We start from the raw sequence: 22329 nt of genomic DNA, 5'->3' as shown, positions 1-22329 counted from the left end.
TTGCTTTCAGTGCAATCAGAGGGGACATAAAAAGTCCCAGTGTCCGAGTTTAGCCGTAGCAGGGAAGGTGGCTGCACCAGCCCCAGCTACTTTGAGGATTACAGATGGCCGACAGGGCCGAGCCGAGACGCCGGTGGCGAAGAGTAGAGCTTTTTAGATGACAGCCGAGGAGGCACGAGCGACTCCTGATGTGGTGACGGGTATGTATCTTCCCTTCATCTCTATTTTATTATTAATTATTGCTTATGGTTATATGTTTTGTATAGGTTCGTTCTCTGTGAACGGCATTTCTGCTACAGTATTATTTGATTCGGGGGCTACCCGATCGTTTGTATCGCTAGCGCTTAGCAAGAGATTTAGTAGAGCTCCAGGGGAGCTGGATTGTCCACTCGAGGTCGAGATAGAAGATGATAGGACCGTGAGGGTCGCCAGAGTGCATAGAGGATGTTCCCTTCAGTTGTTCGATGAGCAGTTTCCAGTGGACTTGGTCCCTATTCCCCTGCGAGGGAATAAGGTTATAGTAGGCATGGATTGGTTGAGTCCCAATGGGGTGGTGATTGATTGCGAACTGCAGCTAGTGAGAGTTCGCACTCCCAGTGAGGGAGAGTTAGTGATTCAGGGCGAGAGGCCACAGCGCGGACCAGCTTTTTGTTCAGCAGCGAGAGCGAGGTGCTATTTTCAGTAGATGATGTTCCGGTAGTGCGAGACTACCCTGATGTATTCCCAGAGGATTTGCCTGGGATACCTCCAGAGAGACAGGTCGAGTTCGGGATTGATCTGATTCCGGGTGCGTCGCCGATAGCTAAGGCACCGTATTGGTTAGCTCCCCCTGAGATGCAGGAGTTGTCTACGCAGTTGCAGGAGATGCTAGACAAAGGTTTCATCAGACCGAGTAGTTCGCCTTGGGGAGCTCCGATTTTGTTTGTGAAGAAAAAGGACGGGTCGCACCGTATGTGTATAGATTACCGGGAGTTGAATAAGGTGACGGTGAAGAACCGTTACCCACTTCCGAGGATAGATGATTTGTTTGACCAGCTTCAGGGAGCGTCTTGGTTTTCCAAGATCGATTTACGCTCCGGATATCACCAGATGCGTGTCAGAGACGAGGATGAGCAGAAGACTGCTTTCAGGACCCGTTATGGTCATTACGAGTTCGTGGTGATGCCTTTTGGGCTCACTAACGCTCCAGCCACGTTCATAGATCTCATGAATCGTGTGTGCAGGCCGATGTTAGATCGGTCTGTGATAGTATTCATAGATGATATCTTGGTGTATTCCAAGATGTAGGAGCAGCACGAGGAGCACCTGAGGGAGGTGCTAGAAGTTTTGAGGAGGGAGATACTTTTCGTGAAGTTCTCCAAGTGCGAGTTCTGGTTGCGCGAGGTGCAGTTCCTTGGTCACCTTGTCAACCAGAAGGGTATTTTGGTAGACCCGGCCAAGATAGAGGCCGTGATGCAGTGGGAGGTCCCGAAGTCTCCATCCGAGATTCGAAGCTTCCTAGATTTGGCAGGGTATTACAGGAGATTCATTCCGGATTTCTCCAAGATAGCAGTGCCGCTCACCCGACTGACCAAGAAGTCGGTGGTGTTCCGTTGGGGGCCTGAGCAGCAGGCAACATTTGAGACCCTTAGGCGGAGGTTGTGCGAGGCTCCGATCCTTACCCTACCAGAAGGAGTAGAGGATTTTATAGTCTACTGTGATGCCTCAATCACAGGTATGGGAGCAGTATTGATGCAGCGAGGCCATGTTATAGCTTACGCCTCGAGACAGTTGAAGCCCTACGAGGCTAACTATCCTACTCATGATTTAGAGCTGGGGCGGTTGTGTTTGCCCTCAAGATTTGGAGAAATTATCTTTATGGGGTCCGTTGTACTATCTACACAGATCACAAGAGTTTGAGGTACCTTATGGATCAGCCGAGTCTAAACATGAGACAGAGGAGGTGGTTGGATGTGCTGAAGGATTATGATTGTGAAATCCTTTACCATCCAGGGAAGGCCAATGTAGTGGTCAATGCCCTAAGCCGCAAGGTAACAGCAGCCCCTATCAGAGACATATGTCTGAGGATGACAGTGATTACTCCGTTGTTGGAACGGATCAGGGAGGCTCGGGTTGAGGGCCTCAAGGAGGAGAGGCAGAAGTGTGAGAGGATAGTAGGCCGAGTAGCTTTGTTTGATTATGATAGTCGGGGATTGCTGACCCTTCATGGGAGAGTGTGGGTACCGTACTGGGGCGGAGTACGGCAGGTGTTGATGGACGAGGCTCATAAGTCTCGATTTTCTATCCACCCAGGGGCGACGAAGATGTATAGAGATCTTCGACCCGATTACTGGTGGCCCTGCATGAAGTAGGATGTCGCCTGGTATGTAGAGAGGTGCCTGACCTGCAGGAAGGTCAAGGCGGAGTACCAGAGGCCTCATGGCAAGATGCAGCCGTTAGACATTCCCGTGTGGAAATGGGAGGACATCACCGTGGATTTTATCACCAAACTTCCCAGGACCACACGTGGGGTAGATTCGATTTGGGTAGTAGTGGATCGGTTGACGAAGAGTGCTCACACTACAACAAAATGAAGCTAATGCAACCCCGCTAAAAGGTTGCATTAGGCCTTGTAAAAGTTGCATAATGCCTAAAGCAACCTTTTACCAAAGGTTGCATTAGGTAAAGTTGCATTAGAACTAAAGCAACTTTTTTCTTCGAAAATGCAACCTTTTTTGAGATAGTTGCAAATCTTTTTTAAATGCAACTTTTTTTATTTCAACGTGTGTTATGCAAAAGCAACCTTTTTAATACTCATATGTAACTTTTTACACTTGGATGCAACTTTTTTAACTATTTTAGTTACGAAAATGCAACTTTTTTTTAATCAAATGCAACCTTAATTATGTTTTCTAGTAAAGAATTGCAACCTTTCTATATGGCATATGCAACCTTTGTTATGTCTTTAATTGAAAAAAATGCAACCTTGTTTATAGTCAAATGCAACTTTGTTTTTGTGATTTTTCTAATTTCAATGCGACAGTTTTTTTTCCTAATCATATAGACGCCACATATGTTTACTACATTGCTACAAATATAAATTACTACTAAAATTACACCTTAAAAATAATAACATAAATATATTATATAATTTTATGGTCTCCTTTGACATATCTAAATTCAAAATAACAACCATAAATCAAAGTCAACACAAAGTTGTCAACTATAATCACAAAAAAATAATTAAAAACATTCTAGATGTGTCTTAAACATAGACGATAAATCATATTAGCAACTATCGGCCTTCTCGAGGTTGTTGTTCCGCTAACTTTCGCATCATGGCTTCAAGGTTTCCTTGCTGTTTTTTAATATCTATTTGCATAGCTTCTAATTCGGCCTGCTTTTTTTCATGGTCCTCTTGAATCTCTTTCCGCATTTCAATCAACTCATTTCTTTCAACTTCATTTGCTTTGAATGATTCCATAAGTCCCGTCGGAATCATGTATGATGCATCACCACCACCCACTTTTTTTATCAATCTATTAGTAACGCCTCTACCATAAAGTCGACAGTATCCATCATTCTCTTTTTTCATCACAATCATATAAGGATCTATGGCATCACTTTCATCTTCTAGATGTTCATACTTCTTCATTTGTTCCTACAAGATTATTAAAAATGAATAGGATAACTTTACTAAAGCATCTACCATTAAAAAGTTGTTTATATTGTAAAAAAAAATTGCATTTAAATGCAGAAAAGAACAATTTTTTTATTGTTTAAAAGACAGCTATTTGATGTCCAAAAATCTGCTATCAAAAGACTGTTTTTATGTAAAAAAAAAACTGCATTTTAACATCTAAAAAAACTGCATCTTAAAACATTTTTTTCGTGTCAAAGACAGCTATTTGACGTCCAAAAATCTGCTATCAAAATAGTGCTTTTATGTAAAAAAAAACTGCATTTTAGCATCTAAAAAAATTGCATTTTCACATCTAAAAAACTGCATTAAAAACAATTTTTTTATTTTGTAAAAGACAACTATTTGATGTCCAAAAATCTGCTATCAAAATACTGTTTTTATGTGTAAATAAAAAACTGCATTTTAACATCTAAAAAAACCGCATTTCAACATCTAGGAAATTGCATTTTAACATATAAAAAATTGCAATTTAATGTCTAAAAACTGCAATTTAACGTCTAAAAAGATAGTTTACTATTAAAAGGGAAAATTATTGTAAAATTGAAATACAAACTTACAATTTTATTTGCCGTGTCATCATATGTATCGACATACACATGCCCATCTGTCCTTTTACGTGTACGTTCAAACATTTGACTTAGAGTTGGGAATTCCTTGTTTGGATCTTAATTTTTCTATACACATGATAACATAAATATCAACAAGAAAGTATCAAAATGTGGGAAAATATAAACACAAATCACAAGCAAAAAGAAGACATTAATAACCATTTCGTCACGAATTCTAGCAAAACTTTTTGGACCAGCCGTGTGCATATTTTTTAGACACTTGCGTATTTCTTTTGCCCGCGAACAACGTTTCTACACACACATTAATATATAAAACTCCATTGACGAAATACACCTAAAGACAAATCAAATATTAACAAACACTAGTAATAAAGAAAATGTTTTTGAAATTACCGCCACATCTTTTTTATTCCATAACACTAATAGTTTTGAGAACTCTTCTTGAGGAATGCATTCAGGTCGATTCTTCCATCTTGTTTTATTGTCCTTAAATTGATAGAAGTGTTTTTTCTTGAACCTACATTTGTATACCTTATACAAATTTCCAATTGTCCTAAGAACCCAAGTTTTAGCATCATCGGGCACATCATATTTTCCCTTAAAAAAATTAGTAATTAGTAAAAAGAAAGGAAAATAAAAGAGGATGGAAGAATAAAGCTACCTAAAAACTTACCAAGACATACTCCCATATCTTATCTTTATGTGGAACTTTGTGCGATGAAGTACATGTCAATGGTGCATAACTATGGGTACGAGCTATTGTACCCAAAAACCGAGAGAATTTTCCTACTACATCCTTCCCCTCTATTATCGGTCCAACGGGTTGTCCATATTCATTACATATAATGACCTCACGTTGATCATTTTATACCGATTCAGGAGAGCATATCGGCGGAAAAGTTAGCCGATATCTATGTGCGGGAGGTAGTGGCACGTCATGGAGTGCTGGTATCGGTGGTGTCAGACCGAGACGTCCGTTTTACATCCAGATTCTGGAAGCGGTTCCACGATGAGATGGGTACTCGTCTCCATTTCAGCACCGCTTTCCACCCTCAGACGGACGGGCAGAGCGAGAGGACGATTCAGACTCTCGAGGACATGCTTCGGGCATGTGTCCTACACTTCGGTGGTAGTTGGGATACGTATCTTCCGTTAGCGGAATTTTCGTATAACAACAGTTATAATGCGAGCATTGATCGACCTCCCTTTGAGATGCTTTATGGGAGGAAGTGCAGGACCCCGATCTGTTGGGGCGAGGTCGGTCAGCGAGTCATTGGAAGCACGGAGGTGGTGCTCAAGACGACCGAGTTGATTTAGTAGGTTCGTAGTAGACTGCAGACTGCGCAGAGTCGGCAGAAGAGCTACGCCGACAGGAGGCGTTCGGACTTGGAATTCCGAGTGGGCGATATGGTCTTTCTGAAGGTCTCACCATGGAAGGGTGTCATCAGGTTTCGGAAGAGGGGCAAGTTGGGCCCCAGGTTCATTCGTCCTTTCTGGGTTTTGGCCCGAGTGGGTCGGGTTGGATCTTCTAGTAGAGCTTAGCCAGATCCACAACACTTTCCATGTGTCCCAATTGAGGAAGTGTTTGGTGGATGAGTCAGCAGTTGTTCCCTTAGAAGATATTCAGGTTGATAGCAGCCTGAATTATATTGAGAGGCCGGTCGCGATTTTGGACTGAAAGACAAAGACCTTGAGGAACAAGGTAATTCAGCTAGTGAAGGTGCAGTGGCAGCACCGGAAGGGGTCTGAGTGGACGTGGGAGGCTGAGGATGAGATGAGAGAGCACTACCCAGAGTTATTTGCAGATTCAGCCGTAGCAGACTTCGAGGACGAAGTCTTAGCCAAGTGGGGGAGAATTGTACCGACCCGTCTCTGGTATGTTGTTTCCATGATATTTATTTAGAAGTTTTCAAGAGGGACTCGGCGAGTCTATAGCCTGACTCGTCGAGTAGGGACGGGATTTCGAGCACGTGTAATTCGGCGACTCGGCGAGTCCATATTCGGGACTCGGCGAGTCTGCCTGCCAGTAAGAAACCCTAAATCCCCGGGTTTGCTCACTATTTAAGCAATGTTATGTGCCCCAAACTCGCCTCCTTCACCCTCAGAGAGAGCTGTGAGAAACCCTAATCCATCTCTTGTTTGATTAAAGTGTTTTTGTGTGGAATCTTGAAGGTTAGAAGAAGAAAAAGAAGAAAGAACCAAAGAGAAGAGGTGTAGAGCAAAGATCCAAGGTCAAAATCAGAGTTCATTGAGGTATTTCTCGGAATCCTTCTATTTTATGCTTAAAACCTCCATTAGAACACTTCTAGGGCTAGTTTGATGTATTTTCCAAACCTTATAGTTGTATGGATGCCTTAATAGGTCGAGATATCCCTAGATCTGTTCATTTAGGAGTTGTAGAGCCCGGATCTATTGCCTTTTTGAAGATGCTTTGCATGAGAACCCTAGATCTAGCCTTTATCATGCTTTTTGAGCCTTATAATCTTCATGGATGCTTACGGACACGTAAAGATAGAATCTTTACGTGTTAATCGAGCTAAGGGAGCCCAGATCTATAAGTTTTATACGCTGGATTCAAGCAGAATCGAGTTTAGAGTAGCTGCATGCATGCGACTCGGCGAGTTGGAAGAACGACTCGGCGAGTCGAATCGCAAGTCCCCGATTTTTCCCCCTTTTGAGTGATGTCGAGTGGGGACCTGTGAGTAGTAGAGTGGACTCAGTGAGTTGAAGGACAGACTCAGTGATGGAGGGACTCGACGAGTTGTTCATACAACTCGGTGAGTCCAAGACAATCTTCTTAGCTCAAGAACAACTCGTCGAGTTGTTCATACGACTCGACGAGTCGGATGCAGATTGCCTGAGTTTTAGAATCAAAGGGGAACTCGTCGAGTTGATGCCATATTCGACGAGTAGCCACGAGTAGGGTTGAGAAGTGAGAATAGAGACTCGGCGAGTTGGCGGCCCAACTCGGCGAGTCAGGTCAACTGTAGGTTGACTTTGACCGGGAGAGTTGACTTTGACCAGGGGTAAAAGAGTCATTTTACCCCAATGCATTGATTAGTATTTGATTGTGTGTGTTTATGGAATTGTAGCCGGGGAGATACCGGAGCAGCAGCAGATAGCTTCCAGAGCCATACACTCAGCAGCCAGTTCACGAGGTGAGTTTCCTTCTAGTAGGAACGGGTCTACGGCCACAATGTCGGCCCGTTTAGTTAACAATAGTTCCGGACTTCGGTCCGATGCAGTAGTTAGAATGCTTGATGTCTTTGTGATTCAAGCATGTTTTGTGTTCTGTGTTCCGGACTTCGGTCTGATGCAGTATGTATGTGTGTTATGTTAGCAAATACGTGTTTAAGTTATGCTATGTACAGACAGTTCTGGATTTCGGTCCGATGCAGTTAGTTCCGGACTCCGGTCCGATGCAGGGGACAAGGTCCCAGTCAGTTCCGGACTTCGGTCCAATGCAGTTAGTTCCGGACTTCGGTCTGATGCAGTCAGTTCTGGACTTCGGTCCGATGCAGCTAGTTCCGGACTCCGGTTCGATGCAGTGGGCAAGGCCCACTATGTGCTTTATTTGTTATTGTGTGCTATGTGGTAGTTTGGGGGAGCTCACTAAGCTTCGTGCTTACGGTTTCAGTTTTTTTGGTGTCAGGTACTTCCGCAAGTAAAGGGAAGAGCTCGGGATGATGGCATCGCACACACCACAGCTTTAGTTTTTGTCTTGGGAGTTGATTCAGTTTCTTAGATATGATTGATACAGTTGTGGCACAGTTTTTCTCACAATACTTTAGTATGGTTTGAGATACGCAATGCATGGTTTTATTATGTGATACTCAGTTTTGATGATTTTGGTTATATTAAAAATGAAATTTTCGGGTCATATTTTTGGGTTGTTACAAGACCATACTCAACTTCGTTGGTGAGGAGGATGTTATGCAAAATAATCCAATCATGTGGATTCAGGTTGGGAAGATCAGCAAGTGATATAGCGTGTTCGGTTTTAGCATAATCCCTCAACACTTTGAACCGAACGTTCATGAAGTTCCCCTCACGAAACGGCTTGAGGACCCGAACGTTGATGATTTTCTGAGCGGTCCATGTCTGATACTGAGGTTAAGCAGACTTCAGATAGAATTCGACAAGCTCCCTATCAACTTTTGGATGAGGATGAGGGATATCAGCAACGTTTTCAAAAGCATGGAAGATGAAGGCTTTTCGAGTCAGTGGCATATCGAACTGAGAGTCGACAGAATTGATTCGATCCAATGAAATCACTGGTTCGAGCCACAGAATGTTGGGAGTTTCAATCGCTTCTTTTATAAGCTTCTCAAGAGTCCACGGAGGAAAAAGAGTTTTCCTACTCTCAAGAAGGTCATGAGCCTCCTTCATTTTTCTTTCGTTCGCCTCAAACTCTCTGGCAACACGAGCGCTCATGTCAGCATCTTTATCCGGGCCTTGTTTCTTTAAGAGATCAACGATGGTCTCTTTATCATCATCATCACTATCTTTAGCAATCTTCTTTCCTTTGTCTTTGACACCCGAACCTGAGGGTTGACTTGCTGGAGGAGGTTCGGTTGCTTTAGTTGCTGTGGAAGTGGGAGGCGGTTGAGACACATCTTCTCCCCCTTGTTTCGGATGGGCCACGAACTCAAGAAGCCCTTCAAGTTTTCTTACTATGGCAAGGGCAGGAGCAAGTTTCTCTGTGAGAGTGCGCCTCACTGAGTAATTCAGGATCGGATCATGTGCTTCAATGATGTTGGAAAGGGCGGCGTAGACATCTGAAACACACGATGAAATAACCGCACGCTCAGATCGAAGAGATGCAACTTCCTTTTCAGATTGGAAAAGATGAAGACTCTTGACCTTGAGAGCAGTGGTCTTGCGAGCAAGAGCATCCATCAGTGAGTTCTTTGAAGCGAGATCTTCTTGCAGCTTTGTCAGGCGCTCCTTAACAGTCGCTTGAAACAATTTGTTGTCATCGCTGAGAGATTGACGAAGACTGGTAAATGACTGCAGTTCGGAGGCAACTGAGGTGACCAACGTGTTGACAAGAGAGTCAAGCTTCTCTTCATTAGAATCAGCGGTTCCCTGTAAAGACACAAAAGAGAAGTAGCGTCAACAAATAGTTTTTCGACTTTTTCGGTCGCTGCAGCACACGCCTTGGTAGAGGCATCGATAGCGGCAGTGGCAAAGTTGATAGAGGCTTCATGAGCCTTAGTAAACGTATCAACGAGCCCCTGAATAGCAGCCTCTGAGATAGTAGATCGTGAGGAAGAAGAGGAGGAAGCAATGAGAGAATCGATTTTCTCATGAAGCTCCTTGAGATGCTTCTTGGTGACTGGAGCATCCTCATCATCATCACTTTGCATTTGATACGGACTGTAATAGACCAAGTCAAACGTCATGTCCTCTCCTCCAAGAAAAGGTTCTTCATTATCTTCTAAGTGAGCAGGAGATGAGGGTGAGGGTGGAGGCTCGGTTATGGAAGTAGGTTCGGGTACGGATGTATGTTCGGTAGCAGGAGTGGTTTCGGGTGCTGTAGTAGGAGCCCCCAAATCAGATACGTTGGTTATAAAGCCAGCGGTGGTTGTGGTGGTAGCTTCAGTGAAAATAGGAGGTGGTACAGGGATAGAGGTGGGTGGTATTTGAGTAGTGGAGGTTATGGGGGGAATGGAAATAGAGATGGAGATTGGGGGAGGAGAGACAGGTCTAGTGGAAGCAGGTACCTCAGGGGTAGGCGAACGTGGAGGATTATTACCTCGAAGGGACTCGTCGGAGTCTGAACTCTCTTCCTCAGATTCGCTGGAGGAAGAGGCAAGAATAAGCTTGCGCCTAGGTTGAGTCTTCCTCTTCTTTGGTGGAGGGGATTGAGCTGCCTTGGAAGGTTTGCGTTTCTTCGGAGAAGGACCTTTCGCTCCTTTGACAATCGTCTTGTCTTTTCCCTTGTCATGTTTCTTTCCCCTGGGAGCAGGCCTATCAGCATCATGGATTGATTGAATCATTTCAGGAGTGAGCTCTCTGGGACCTGAGCGACGAAACTCCTTGTAAGTTCTGATAATGCGGCTGTCGCTTGGAACACATCCATACATTGAGTTAGGGTTGAGCCAACAAACTGAAATTTAGAGGAATCAGATACGATTATCTCCGTAGTGTGGAAACTTCCTATCGAGGAGAGTGGAGAACCGACAACAATAGGAATGTGATACTTGTCCATCACCCACTTTGTGACCAGCGTCCAGAATCTGGCATAGGAAATCTCTGAATGTCGAGAAGTAGACGCTAGACTCTGAATCAGTTGCTGCCATAAAACCGATCCAAAATTGAGATTGATATCGTGGTACAACCCATAGAGAATGGTCATAAACAAACGACTCGCCCCGTCTGCACCTGCACTGCGTTCTGATAACCCTTTGAACAACACGGTGAAGAAGCCGTTCCACTGAGGAGGTAAGCAGGATTTCTTGAACTTTGTAACAGTCGTCAGAATTTCAGTGTAACCCATGTTATAAAACATGGAGAACAACTGTCCCACTGGAATGGATTCAGGGTTAACCCTAGACTCATCAGGTTCAAACCCTAAAAGCGAACATAATCGTTGTTTGGAGATGGAGGCCTTGTTATCAAGAATCTTGAAGAAGATTTGATCGACAGACTTGTCATAGTGGGCTGTGGAGAAGATTTGCGACAGATACTCCATTGGAACAGGTTTGACTTTGGTGAGAGAAGGAACCAATGGAGAATGCTTGAGACATTCCACGATTGGAAACATGAAAGCATCGTAAACTTGTGGAGTGTAATCGATGATCAGGCTTTGTTGAGGACAAATTAGTAGAATGTGAGAAGTAGCATGAACTGAAGAGGAGTCCGCCATTGAAGAGAAGAATTTGGGGAAGATGATGAACAGTAGGAGAAACAAATCTTTTCTTGCTCTCTGAATATTTGGTGCAGTAAGGAGGTAAATAACAATAGAAGTTACCTTTTATACCGTGGTGAGAAGAGAGAGAAAAATATGTTCCCAAATCTTCAAGGAAAATGCGAAGCGTTTCCTTAGGTGATTGACGTGTGACAGTTTAGAGCCCCGGTGATTACGCAGGAGAGAGAAAGATTGTCCCGTTTCACACGCTTTCCCATCAGGCGCCGTTTGAAATGTCAAAAACAGTTCCGCTTCACACGCCTTCCCATCAAGTGTCGTTTGAAATATCAAAGTGATTCGACTTCCGGCTGAGTCAGCAACTTATCCCTTTAGAGTGAGCTGTCGTCATAGAGCAAAACGACCACGTGTAACTGTTGGATTAATGTCTAAGTCCATAACTATAATTGGTAAGACTTGACCCGACCCAGCATGGTCCATTTGGGTTGCATACCATCATGCACTTGGATAGACTATAATGAGAGAAATAAGACACTTATGGTTATTAATATATTATAAGTTCTAGTATATTAATAATAAGAATAATAAGATTATTTAATTAGTATTGATCAAGAATTAATCTAGGATTAATTAAGTGATCAAAAGAAGACTAATTAAATGTATGGGTTGATTGTGTAAATCATCCATACTTGTATAGTGGGCTAATGCTCCATGGATAATCAAGTTGGGCTAAAACCCATAGGATGGTCCATGGATGCTCCATGGTGTATTTGTACCTATGGATCATGGAAATGAAAGGCCATGTCAATTAGGGTTTACATGGTGTAACCCTACCTATATAAGCATCTTATTCTTGACCAAAATCGACTACTTGTGTGTGAAGTGAAAGGGCTAGCCGATTTCATGAGTTGTAGAATTCTCTCAAGTTATTCTAAGTGTTTTGGTGATTGTGATTCCATTTGAGGTGTCACACTTGGGGCACTTGGCACTCAAGCTTCATGAAGACTTTCTACACCAAAGAGGTATGTATTCTATCTTGCTATAGTTATTGTTTTGTATGCTAGATTAGGATAATACCTTGGAAGTTCTTATTTGCATGTATAATAGAGAAAACATAGATCCAAGGTATTTAGGGTTGCATGTACACTTAGGAGTGTTAGAATGCTCAAAACCCAACAGTGGTATCAGAGACTAGGCTTGTTTTCTTGTTATACCTGCAATAGAAGCTGAAAAAAACGAATTTGTTGTTGTCTGATCATCAGACTCGGCGAGTCCATCAGGAGACTCGGCGAGTCCATGCCTAAAAAGTGATGAATTCGATCCAACTCGCCGAGTTGGTTCATGCACTCGACGAGTTGGACCCCCAGACAGCATAAACTCGACTTTTTGGCTAGAAATGGACTAGGAACATTACCCTAAGTTGTTTTTGAACTTATAAACTTGTTTTTGAACTTATAAACTTGTTTTTGATGTGGTAATGTTCATGCTAATCCATTTTCAAAGATAATTGTCAATAGATTCATGTTTTGTATTAGTTTAAGGTTTAGACTAATTACATGAAAAAGTTTGATTTGAATTATCTTGTACTTATGAGTTGCTTAGATTAATAGAAAAGTTAATTGAAATAGTTGTTTTCAATCCATTTTAATCTAAGAGTTGAGTATAAAATGTGTTTGTGTAACGTGTCCTCAAGTTACATGAAGAGTCACATTAAAGACTCATAAAATTCATAAAAGTTGGCAATGGTTACAAAATGAAGAGTCTTGTGTCATTGAATAATTTTTTTTTATGACTCCATAACTTGTCCTAAAGTTATGGAAGTTCAAGAGTCACTTCAATAAAGAAAAATATGTAACCATAATTAAATCCATAAGTTATAAAATAAAGAAAAGTTAGTTCTTTTATTAGTTTAAAGTCTTCCATAACTTGTCCTCAAGTTATGGAACTTGAAGAGTTTTTGGATTAAAACTACTTTAAACACATAAGTTATGGAATTAATTAGTTTTGAATAGTTTCAAAACTTTCCCTCAAGTTTTGGAATTTGAAAAGTTTTCCTTATGAATACTTTAATTCCAAGTTAGCCCTTAGAATTTTAAAAAGTTAAAATTCAACCCTTATACTTTATAATATTATAAGTTAATAATATATATATGTATAAGAGTAAAGTCAGTCTTACCGCTAGTACGCCTCATTCACGAAGCCGGTCTATAAGGTGGGTATAAGGTTGTTGCCTATAAAATGGCAACTTAATGGGTGTCCACTCTCACCCACCGCTTGCTTGACCGGTGGAGGGTCGTTAGCTGAACGGGTTTGACAGGACTATAATTCTCCCTTCATTAAAAGTATTAATGATAAATACTAAGTAACTAAACTCTTAATAATACCCAATCTTAGTTACTTAGGAAAAATGTGAATAAGGTGCTAATCCATGAAATTACACTTTACACTTTGTCTAAGTCGTTAGTGGAGCGTGTGTGGTTAACCGGCACACTAACTTGGACTTAACAAGGTAGGTAAAGGGTGACTTAATATTTATCATAGTATCGATGGAGCGTGTGTGGTTAACCGGCACATCGATTGAGGGGTAATTTATTAAGGGTACCAAGTGATTTGCATGGTTACTTCACACCTTGTTTTGTGATCCTCGGCATCCCAGTCACAAAACCTGAAGGGCACACTCGAGATTGAAACATGCCTTTGAACAGTTCAATGAATCTCAAAGATCTAGGAGTTTCAAAACCAATTAAAACCTAATAATACATTTTGTTTATCTTGGTGGAAATTGGTGAATCGTCATTCACCTACCTTCAAATATTTTATAGCTTGGATTACGGCATACCTCTTCTAAGTTATAAAATAGTTTGTTGGGTCCTAGCCTTAATATTTCATATTGGGTGTCATATTAAGGACTTAAAATCAACTATCTTGAATATCTCCCAAAAGATGTATGGTTTAGACACCTATGATCTTCCCAAATCTTTTGAAACAAGGTTTCCTAATGAAGATGATGTCCCATGGATATCATACTTCTCTCACCTCCTCCAATTATTCTCACTAACCCACAAGTTCTTGAAAAGTTTAAGGTCACTCAAGCCCTATTGGCAAGGCAAGGTCTAGGTGTGGTCACATCTTGGAGATGTAGTCACATATTGACAAGCCAGGAGAGTTGGGTGTCAAAGTCTTGAGAAAGTTGGTGGTTCAACCACTTTCTAAGTCACATAGTGAGTTCCTTTGGGACACCTATGAAATAGACTATGACAAGACCCTTAATGATCTTATCTATTTGCTAAGATCAACTTCCTAAAACTTTATGGACATTGACAATGATGACATTGGATATCTAGTAAAGCTCTCTCTTCCCAGTGGATAGGGATCGGCCATAGTCAACTCGGTTGACCAAATGGTAAAGAGAAAAGCTAAGTCTGTGATAGTCTCGTGTACCATTATCAAAGCGTCCATATGTTTATATTGCCAAAGGAAGGGGAATTGGTTGCGAAGCTGCCAAATTTACCTAAGGATGTTAAAGTCAATAAGTTTGACTCTACTTCAGGTAAAGTCCACTATCTAACTCTGTTAAGTTTCTATTCTAAGATTCCTAATACATGATGTGACTGGGTCACATGGTGATGTTTTAAGAATCAAAGAAAGGTGAAGAAACTTAAAGAAAGAATATGTTGAATCTGATCGCGTACATGGATTTCTATCGCATAGCTTGAAAAATCGGATTCTTGAGCTACTTCTTAGGAGTTATGAGATATTGCTCTAGGAATAGATAACAACAAGTTTTCATATGGATTGTAAGGATAAGTTTTTCCGCAAAGTTTTAAAATAAAAGAAAATTTTTGATTTTATTTATTTTAAAATATCCTTACAATGGCATTTGAGGAAAAATTGTTGCTTATATGATTCCATTAATAGCAAAAGTGGAAATATGAAATTGATTCTTTCATTTGTGGTAATGTCTAGATTTACCAAATAAGGAAAGATTCTCATCACCCAAGTTTCAATTGGACCGAAACTTGGAATCATGCAAGTTGTATAGCATGATGAATGAGAACTTTCAAGTTTTGGAAAAATTAAGACTAATTACTTGTTCACATGGATGTGTGAGTCAAGTAATGGACTAAGGGATCGAGTACACATTCTTGTGCACTGGTGATGTCCGCCACAAAAGATCGATAAGACTATTCGTCATAGTTTACTAAAGCTCAGTAAATATGGTTATACTTACAAGCATAAGTGTAATTCCGAGACATTGGAAAAGGTTCCAATGTATGGCAGGGCGAATAAGAAGAATCAAATTAGGCAGAAGGATAAAAGTTTCTCAAATCTGAAAAGATGGGAGAGTACTTTAGTATCAGTTTTTGTGATCATCTTAATGATTAAGAAACCATATCAAAATTAGTTCACTAAGGAAAATCTTAGTGCATTCTTATGACTAAGAAGAGGAACTTGAATTGTTGAAGTGGTTAAATCAAGAAGATGAGTCATACTTCGTTCCAATACAAGTCTTAGAGTCATACTTCAAGATTGTAACTTGAGTGACATGTCTTAAAGAAGGTTTAAAACACTTGTCAAATGTAAGAGTAAAAGTTTTCTACTCTTGTACATTTGAAATTGGTAAGTTGTGATGTTTTGGATAAAACAAAGACCAACTTAGGTCAATTTTGTGAAGTGTTTGTCTTGATTAGAATCCACACTATCTCTTGGATATTTGACAAGGGAGTCTTATAGGTCAAGAGGACAGTGGGAGTCTTAAAAGTCTTGAAAGTCTCAAGAACTAATCAAGAATAGAACCTAAAGTTCTTCACTAGCACACGACTTGAGGTTTACAATCTATCGTGTCGACATATTCTGTGCCCATTCCAGTAAGTTGGCTATGCATATGAGTTCTTAGAGTTCTCAATTGGTTGCATAACAACTTGGAAGCAATGGTAGGCCCTTGAGCTGCCAGGTGGCATGAAATTAAGATTGAGTTCAATACCATATGAGTTTGGATTTTTCATTATCCTTGTCTTGTGACTATGGTTTTGACAATTCACATGGGTAAGAACACATACACCATTAAATCTAAGTGTCATAAGGTTTCTCTCCGATTCATGAAAATGATGGTGAGGAAACACTTTCACTAAGTAGATTTTAGCTAGATAGCAATTGTGATATTTGCATTCTCAAAGTCGTTAGTGGAGCGTGTGTGGTTTACCGGCACACTAACCTGGACTTGTGAGAAATGGGAAAAAGGTCTAATCATTATGATTACGGCATACCTCTTCATAACTGTTTAGACACACAAGTGTGCTATCTAAGGGAAGGTGTATGATTTTTGATAAAGTTTTATCAAAACAATCTAGTATCAGAAATCTGAACTTTGGTAAGAAAGTCAATGAAGTATTGATTTCTAGAAGTCCAGCTGATTTCTAAGTACATGTCAAAGCTAGTGGGAGCATAAGTGTTATGCTAATAATCATCATGTTAGTGGGAGCATGATCATTATGATAAGTATTGCAAGTTAGCAATGTTAATTATAGAAAACAAAAAGTTTCAATTCGTGAGGTTGCAGGGGTTGGAATAGTTGTTTTGCTATAATTAAGGGAGAGGAAATTATACTTCATCTCAAATCTATAAGCTTAGATCGTGAGGTTTCAATCATTTAGTCAAGGATATATATGAATTTCATGTTGGAATGGCTCAACATAAGGAAATTCTGTATATGGATCCATTATTTGCGTTCTAAAATTCGATTATGATTACGGCATCCCTTTTCATAATCTGAATTATGAGAACTTGGCAAATTGAAATGGAAATATTATAGCAAAAGACTGGTTTAGTCTTTATGTAAGACATCATTAATCGTGTCCCATATGCTTCGGATATAGGATCGATTACATGTGCTATATTCATCCGTTCTAAAATTTTCCAAATGCCTGGGGCATTAAGAAGGGAAAAGGTTTAGAACTGGATATGACTAAAAGGATTAAACAATTGTCGAGGACAATCTAAGGTTTACCAAAGATAGGTTGCTCAAGGACAGTTGGAAGTATAGTGATAATTCTGGAAGTACCATATTGACATAATTTGTAAGGAGGCAACCCTTGTTCAGAAGTGATAAGTCAGAATGGAATCTGGAAATGTTTCAAAGTTAAGATTTTTTAATCTGTGTAAGATTAAGGAAACTTAATGCAAGAAGGATGTTTCCAAGGAGTTGATCTCCTTTGGAATGATCTGTAATGTTTGTTGTCAAGTCTTTATGACTTTGTGCATAATCATTACAAGAGGATCAATGCATATAAGTTTAGAATCTAACAGATTTAAGGAAATGGCATGAATTTGGAATTCTTGCATTTGCAGTAAGGATTTGGGAGTGTGAAAAGAGAATCATTGAAGTTATGTTCAATTGATCTAGTTCACAAAGTAAAGATCATAGACAAACATAGTATGCATACTTGGTGTATGGCATGACTAGTGTTTAGAAAACATAGTGTACATGCTTGGAGCATGGGACAACTATTGTGTTAAATTCAAGAATAAAGTTGATAGCTGAAACAGTATACAATGAATAATGTGTAATCATATGGTGATAAATAAAAGGTGTTTTATTTATATTCATAAGTTCTGAGACCATATTGGATTCGATTATTATTGTGTTTCATTTTGCATGTTTTGACTTCCCGAATAAACTAGGCTATTCTTTCGGAATGACTAAGTTATTCAAACAATCCACAGTCGGTCATATGTTGGAAGTAGATATGAATTACGACTGTCATGGGTTGGCTTGTAGAGGTCTAAGGTGTTGGACAAAGGGCTACAACACTCATGAGTGCTCATAAGTTCTGAGTACTGGATTCAACCCGCGCTCATTCGAATCACTTCATGGATTTTATCACGAGTGATCATGAGACGATAATATCTTATATTCTTCAAACCTAGAGATATGAGTTGTTACTATGAGTTGATAGTACATTGATTGCACGAAAACGCATTTGGTAACTTGGTGCTATAAAACGTGCCTTTGTGTATGATTCAACAAGTAGTAGAACAAGCCATATGAGTCAAAGTTTATCCGTTCCTTTTACCTTCGGGATAAAAGCGATATCTGTGGGCCCCTCGATGATTTGATGATGACAAATGGAAGTGCTCGGTCGGGCTAGGACTGATTTGATTTGTTCAATTAGTCAGTCGTCATAAGTTGGAAATCGGGAAACAACAAATGGACAGAGAGAATGATTATAATCCATGTCTCAGTCCATATGATATCTAGAATGGAGGAATATATGATCCCTTATCTAATGGACAAGTCACTGACAAAGGTCAGAGTTTGACAGAAGCTTTTGAGAGCTACGATTGCCGGTTGGTTCCTGAAGACATACGCAATAATAGTTTTAGACTTATCCAAGTGGGAGACTGTTGGATTAATGTCTAAGTCCATAACTATAATTGGTAAGACTTGACCCGACCCAGCATGGTCCATTTGGGTTGCATACCATCATGCACTTGGATAGACTATAATGAGAGAAATAAGACACTTATGGTTATTAATATATTATAAGTTCTAGTATATTAATAATAAGAATAATAAGATTATTTAATTAGTATTGATCAAGAATTAATCTCGGATTAATTAAGTGATCAAAAGAAGACTAATTAAATATATGGGTTGATTGTGTAAATCATCCATACTTGTATAGTGGGCTAATGCTCCATGGATAATCAAGTTGGGCTAAAACCCATAGGATGGTCGATGGATGCTCCATGGTGTATTTGTACCCATGGATCATGTAAATGAAAGGCCATGTCAATTAGGGTTTACATGGTGTAACCCTAACTATATAAGCATCTTATTCTTGACCAAAATCGACTACTTGTGTGTGAAGTGAAAGGGCTAGCCGATTTCATGAGTTGTAGAATTCTCTCAAGTTATTCTAAGTGTTTTGGTGATTGTGATTCCATTTGAGGTGTCACACTTGGGGCACTTGGCACTCAAGCTTCATGAAGACTTTCTACACCAAAGAGGTATGTATTCTATCTTGCTATAGTTATTGTTTTGTATGCTAGATTAGGATAATACCTTGGAAGTTCTTATTTGCATGTATAATAGAGAAAACATAGATCCAAGGTATTTAGGGTTGCATGTAAACTTAGGAGTGTTAGAATGCTCAAAACCCAACAGTAACATTGTGAGCCACGTCTCTTTTATAACCTTAAATCCCATAGCCAAAAATAGCTTGTAATTAACGAAACCAGATTTATGGAAAATCAAAAAGATTTTCGTGCATAGAGAGTAAAAGAAAAAGAAATAAAGCAACACATATGTGGGAAATTGTGATGTCAATAAAGACACGAAACAATGGATCCCGGGTACGAATCTCTTCCTTCAAAGTAAAGAGAGACCTTAAAGTGTTTGTTTGGTTTCCCGTTGAATTACGATCAGACACTTATTAAGAAGTGTTGAAAGGCATCTTTTAATAACGCTAATTTGGGAGGCTTTCGCTTCAGTTCAGAATTCCTGATCTTGACATAAGACATAAATCGATTGAAGTACTTGTGAGACCAATGTGGTCTGTTGAACAAGTAGGTGTGAAGAGAATTTAAGTGGCATGTTGAAAATACTTTTAGGTGAAATCTCAGAGAAAAAAAAATGAAACTGGATTCTAAAGGAAGAAATGTTATGGGATTTAACAATTTCATAAGAATCACACAAAAAGAAAATTCAGAGATTTCAAGGTACATCCCCATGGGTGAATTCGTTAATTCATTAGGGAAAACTAGAGCAAATTTAATTGTTCACCGTCAATGCATAGTAGGTATTGAATTGTGGGTTTCACTTAGCACGTAGTGGCACGAAGCTAAGATCATAAACACAGAAATTGTGTAACCATAAACCTCAGTGGTAATTGCTGAGAGTCTCAAGGGTTACATGTATGAAGCGAATAGGATGGAGAAAAATATTGGAGATGGTGTAAAGAAACCAAAGTACCTCTGCTGTTAAAATAAGGACCAAGCAGAAAACTCTTATCTCATGTGAGAAGAGAGTAAGGTAGCTCATGATTAGAATAAATATAATAGCCTAATTGGGAAGACAAGGTTTGTATATACCACGTCAGTAAGGCTTTATTCAGAATCAGTTGAGGCTTTGGACAACATACAGTAGCATGCATCTAGGGGCACTTAACTATTAAAAGATGTGAGAACAATACCTGCCCCATTGATTATCCACAAATGATAAAAATAAAAAAAATTAACGAATAGAAAAAAAATTATTTTTGGAGTTTTTGATTCAAAGAGAAAAACAAAAAATAAAACAAACAAAAAAATTTGGAACCGAACCCGAAATAGACCGAACGCTCGGTTCATTTCGGTTTAAAAAAAATGTTTGAAAAAGAAAAAGAATTGGAAAATAAGAGAGAAATAATTGAGAAATAAGGGTACAAAAAATTTACAACCAAAGAAACTACCTTTAAGTGATAAGCGAAGACAAGTAAATAGGACCGAACCCAAGCGCTCGGTACATTTCGGCACTCACGTGAACCGAACCCGAACGTTCGGTTCATTTCGCTTCCAACTTTTAGTTTTGAGAAGTAGTTTTTGGTACTGACTCCGATTCCATCATACCTAGCCCTTGTACAAATTTATTAAAAGTTGCTTCAGGAAGAGCTTTGGTGAAGATGTCATCCAGTTGATCAGTAGTTCGAACAAAATGAATCTCTACGTTTCCGTCTTCTACATGATCTTTAATGAAGTGATATCTTAGTGCAATGTGTTTGGTTTTGGAATGTTGCACTGGATTATGACAGATCCTAATTGCACTTTCTGAGTCACAATATAATCGGATCTTTTTCATATTGAGTCCATAATCCCGGAGTTGGCTTTGGATCCAAATCACTTGAGATGTGCAAGAAGCGGCTGCAATATATTCTGCTTCGGCTGTAGACAGTGAAACACATGTTTTGTTTCTTAGATTGCCAGCTCACCAACTTCCCGTCGAGGAATTGATAGCCTCTTGTGGTGCTTTTCCTGTCTAAACCACATCCTCCAAGGTCTGCATCTGAGTAGGCTTGAACAAAGAAACCTGAGTTTGAGGGATACCAGAAACCGAGAGAGGTGGTTCGTTTCAGATATCGGAGTATGTTTTTCACTGCTAGCATGTGTGGTTCACGAGGATTCGCCTGAAACCTAGCACAATAACACACAGAAAACATTATATCAGACCTGCTAGTTGTAAGGTACATTAGGGAACCAATCATTTGGCGGTATAGCGTTATATCGACTGCCGGTTTTTCCAAAGATGGTGTAAGCTTGGTGCCGAACGCCATTGGAACTTTGACCTTTGAATCTCCCATCAAGCCGAATTTAGCAAGAAGAGTCTTGGTATATGCTTCCTGGTTGATAAAGATGCCTTCGGGTCCCTGTCTAATGTTTAAACCAAGGAAAAAGTTAATCGGGCCCATTGAGCTCATTTCAAATTTAGTCTCCATCAGCTTTCTGAATTCAGCTGTTAAGCTAGGATTTGTTGAGCCAAAGAAGATATCATCGACATAGATTTGAACTATCATAAGGTGGTTACCTTCCTTTTTACGAAAGAAGGTTGGGTCAACCGAACCTTGTTTGAATTTAGACATCTTTAAGAACTTAGTTAGTGTTTCATACCATGCCCTAGGTGCTTGTTTCAGACCATAAAGTGCCTTGTCTAGAATGTAGCAGTGATTTGGATGCTTTTCATTCACAAAACCAGGAGGTTGCTCCACGTAAACCGTTTCTTCAAAATCTCCATTCAGAAAGGCGCATTTCACATCCATTCGGTAGACCTCGAAGTTCTTGTGTGCAGCATAGGTAAGAAATATTCGAACAGATTCCAGCCTTGCTACCGGAGCAAATGTTTCTTCGAATCACATTACCCTCCTTATCCATTTTGTTTCTAAATACCCATTTGAGACCAACGACCGAGGCATCTTTTGGTGTTGGAATGAGACGCCAGACTTTATTTCTTTCAAACTCATTGAGTTCATCTTGCATTGCTTGGACCCAATCAGAATGATCAAGAGCAATATTGACGGTCTTTGGCTCAACTTTGGATACGAAGGAATTATACATGCAGAACTCTACTTTGGAGAATAGGGAGGTTTGCTTTGCCTTCACTTGAGATCGGGTTAGGACCTTTTTAGATACATTACCCACTATCTGAGATACAGGATGATCTCTGGTCCATTTAG

The sequence above is a fragment of the Lactuca sativa genome, chromosome 4 (assembly GCF_002870075.4).
Source record: "Lactuca sativa cultivar Salinas chromosome 4, Lsat_Salinas_v11, whole genome shotgun sequence".
In the NCBI taxonomy this organism is placed as follows: Eukaryota; Viridiplantae; Streptophyta; class Magnoliopsida; order Asterales; family Asteraceae; genus Lactuca; species Lactuca sativa.
The sequence above is the reverse complement of the archived record's forward strand: the minus strand, read 5'-3'. Positions refer to the sequence as shown.